This window comes from Nanorana parkeri, unplaced genomic scaffold (genome assembly GCF_000935625.1).
Source record: "Nanorana parkeri isolate BGI_ZX_2015 unplaced genomic scaffold, ASM93562v1 scaffold295, whole genome shotgun sequence".
Taxonomy (NCBI): Eukaryota; Metazoa; Chordata; class Amphibia; order Anura; family Dicroglossidae; genus Nanorana; species Nanorana parkeri.
Genome location: NW_017306563.1, coordinates 670,676 through 675,067, shown reverse-complemented (window position 1 = coordinate 675,067; position 4,392 = coordinate 670,676).

The window sequence follows — 4,392 nt, the reverse complement described above, 5'->3', positions numbered from 1 at the left end:
AAAAAGTTAGGTCAGACAGCTGCGGTACCTGGTAAAGTTCTTAAAACCAATAATGGCAATTTAGATTTCAGCTTGAAAGGTTCCACCTGACGTGTAGCTGGACAGATGCCATTTGCGCACATAGTATAAATCCTATACTCGTCAGTTCCATCTAGGGGTGTGCAAAACTTTTATAAATGAACCCCATAGTGTTTGTTGGCAGTATGCCATTTGCATGGCACTTAGTATCCCTAGAAGGCGCAGATGAGCATAGGAATTCCTATACTCCTCAACCCCATTACGAGGTGCTAGTGCCATTCGAACAGCTATGTGTTGGTCAGAACCTTTATAAATGAACCCCTATGTTTTGGTCAGCTTTTGAGATAACGGCACTTTGCAATTTGTTTTGTGCTTTACTGCATTTTTCTATGCCCGTTATAGAGTTTGCCAGGTCACTCTTTTTAGCCTGTTAGTCTCCTGATCCATATTTCTGATTCTGCTGGTCTTGGGTTTTCTGATCCGTGCCGCCTGACCTCCCATCTGTCTAACTGCATTTCTTGGTTCATGTTCCAGCTCTGATGCTTTGATTCCAAATTTCTGACTTCTGACCCCCTGGCTTGACTCCCAACAACTTTCCTGCCAAGCCTGTCTGTACTTCCATGAAGTCATAGCTACTCAAATGCACAGTAGGGTGCATGCACATGAATATGGCACTTGAGGGTATATATATCACAGGTGTGCCTGTGTGCCCATATAGATGTGCCAAGAGAAAAGCTGTGTCAGAGAAAAGTGCATCACATAGGACTTTTTTTTTTTTTTATGATTTCTCTCCTGCCTCTGTTCCAGTCTAACAGCAGTAGAGGCACTACATTGAGCTGTTTCACTATGCAAGTCTTTGTTTCATCCCTCTGTTTTTTGGCAAACACATGAGTGAGGAAGAATGACACAAAACATGCACACTTGCACATATGTTAAAGTGCAGCCAAAAGTTTTTTTTATATTTTGGATTGAAATGCAGACAAGCTAGAACTTCTTTCAGGTTTTTTCATCTCTGTGCCCTCACTGGGAAGATTTACCTTTTCTACTTACCCCATTGACCATTGCTACCTGGACACAAAATAATGGGAAAGCCAACATTTTAAGTTTTTCTAAATCCAAAACCAAAAATATAATATATTACAAATTACCATTCCTTAGATGTAGTAGCTTCATTAGGTTTATTTTTTAAGCTTTGGTTTTGTCCTTGTGATCCCTATAGTAAAACACATTGAGGGGAATTTATAAAAACTGGAGCAGCTGTGCATGGTAACCAATCAGCTTCTCTCTTCAGTTTGTTCAGTTAGGATTTGAAAATGAAAGGAAGAAGCTGATTGGATGCCATGCACATCTGCTCCAGATGTTGTCTGCTCCAGTTTTGATAAATTCCCCCCATCATGTCTTAGGGTGGCCCTACTCTATAGAGGAGTAATGGAGCCACCCTTGGACAGCAGCATTGTCACCCTGTGGAGAGGGTAGTTCTAGATGTACTAGCAGATTTAAGCTGGGTATACACCAGAGGTGAGCAACTCCGGCCCCCCAGCTGTGCTTTAACCATAAATCCCATCATTCATCTACCCCTGGGAGTCATGCCTGTGGCTGCAATGCCTTATGGGGACTTGTCGTTCCACAACAGCTGGAGGGCCGGAGTTGCCCAAGACTGGTATACACAGTTAGAATTTTATTTGAAAAAATATATTTTTGGAACATTTGCTCAATTTTCAAACAGTTTTTGGGGTTAAATCAACAATCGTTTTTGGCCGCATTGATGAAAAAAAACAAAGGAGCAGGATGGAAAATTTTCCTTGAATAACCAAAATTCCAACATTATCACAAACCTGGGAGGATGCATGGAAACAAGCAAAAAATACTGACCTATTAAAAGACATTAATGTTTTTTTTTTATTGAGGTAGATGTATTATGAGCAATATTGAATTGATTTAGGATGCACAGGCATTAATGGCTGTCTTTCTAGCCTACATCCTGTGGTTCACTTAGGCAATAGTGACTGTTCCTAGCCTACATCCTCCCACTAATGTATGTGACAGTAACTGCTTCCCTAGGTTTCATCCAGCCACTAGTGCATACAACAGTAAATGCTTTCCTAAGATTCATCTTGTCACTAATGCAGACAGTATTGAGTGATTTCCTATCAAAATTTCTGCCATTATCTTAGGAAACAGTGACTGCTTTGGTAGACTTTATCTTCCCACTAGTGCAGGCAACAGTGACTGCTTTCCTGTGCTTCATCCTGCCATTAGAACAGACAACAGTAACTGCTTATTTAAGCTTCATCCTGCCAATAGTGCAGGCAACAGTATTCACTTTTTTAGGGCTAGTTCACACCAGCCACAGTGCGTTCAGTCCAGAAGGCACTGGATCGCATTGCGGCCGGCTCACTTTGTTGTGGGGTGGGAGGGGGCAACGCGGTGCATTGAACTTAACGGCACCGTAGCCTCAACCTCCGGCCGCAATGCGATTGGCCGCACGGGAACGCACGGGAACGCAAGACACATCAATACCTGCGGTCTGGTCAGAAGAAATGCTGCAAGCATTCATCCTGCAACTAGTACAGGCAACAGTGACTGCTTTCCTATGCTTCATCCGACTAGTGCAAGCAACAGTGATTGCTTTCCTAGGTTTTATCCTACCAATAGAGCAGTCAATGATGACTGATTTATTTGCTTATACACTGGCATTATCACAGGCAGTAGCGACTACTTTTCTAAGCTTCATCCTGACACCAGTAAAGGCAACATTTACTTTTTTTAGGCTTCATCCTGACATTGGGGTAGGTAACAGTGACTGCTTTCCTAGGCTTTATCATGCCATTAGAACAAGCAACAGATGCCATTTTCCTAGACATTATCCTGCATTTAGGGCAGACAACAGTGTCTACTTTTTGAGGCTTCATCCTGACATTGGAACATACAACAGTGAATCCTTTCCTTGGCTTCATCCTGCAATTATGGTGGGTCAGAATGATTACTGTCTAAGACTTTATCCTGCTATTATCGCAGGTCAGAATGACTGCTTTCTGAGACTTTATCCTGCTATTATCGCAGGTCAGAATGACTGCTTTCTGAGACTTTATCCTTCTATTATCGCAGGTCAGAATGACTGCTTTCTGAGACTTTATCCTGCTCTTATCACAGGTCAGAATGACTGCTTTCTGAGACTTTATCCTGCTATTATCACAGGTCAGAATGACTGCTTTCTGAGACTTTATCCTTCTATTATCGCAGGTCAGAATAATTGTTTTCTGAGATTCTATCCTGCCCTTATCGCAGGTAACTGTGATTACTTTCATGCGCCTTATCGTGCCTTGTGCCCTGGTGCAGGTATGTTTATTGCAAACCATCTGCAGTGCCATATGTCCCATGTCTCTCATACATACACCATTCACAATGTACTTTATATATATAAAACACACACCTTCTTTGTCTCTCATACATACACCATTCACAATGTACTTTATATATATAAAACACACATCTTCCTTGTTCTCTGCTACTGGATCTGTCCACCTTGCATCACTCCTATTCCATCACTACATACTTTTTAGTCATTATTGCTTCTCTCACTGTCTCATTTCTTAGTCCCCTCCACTCCACATAATTTCCTCTCTTTCACCTCCTTTCATTCTCACTCTCTCTGCTGTCTCTCCCCCCTACTTCTCTCCATCTTCACAGAACACACACAGGAATTTGTTCTCCCCCTGCGCAGATGCGATCTCTTGATAGCTTCACATTTTCATTCCCCAGAGCCTCAAATTAACCGAAAAACATAAACCAGAGCCCCTCATAGCTCCCCCCACCCATGCTCCCCATCTCTCTACCCCTCCATAATGTGCATCTCTCAGGCTTATGTGAATGAAATCATTCATTGAGATTTATAGTCAGGATGTTGTGGCCCGCCAGTAGTCCAGTGGTACATGGCCATATAGCACAGGTACAGTCATAGGGGCAGCACCCTCCTCTATGGCTCTGAGTGTATAGAGCTTTGCACACCTGCACGCATAGCGCAGCTCCACGTCCCGTGACACAGGCTCTGATGCTCAGCCAACAGGCTAATGGAAACCAGCGAGGCCAAGAGAAGTTTACAACTCCCAGGATACAACTCACCTCCATTCTCACTCTCACTTCCTATGCTGCACAGCCCCCTCCCTTCCTTCCCGTCTCCCTCCCCCAACGTTAGTCTAATCGAGCATTTATTCCCAGATTTTACCACACTTTCTGCACTATTCCTTCTCTACTGAGATGGGGTCTGAATTTAGTCATCTTCTCTCCACCGGCCACTTTCATGGAACCTTTCCTGCGACCACTATTCTTCTGACCACAATGGTGGGCATTACAAATATGCACATTATATAATTA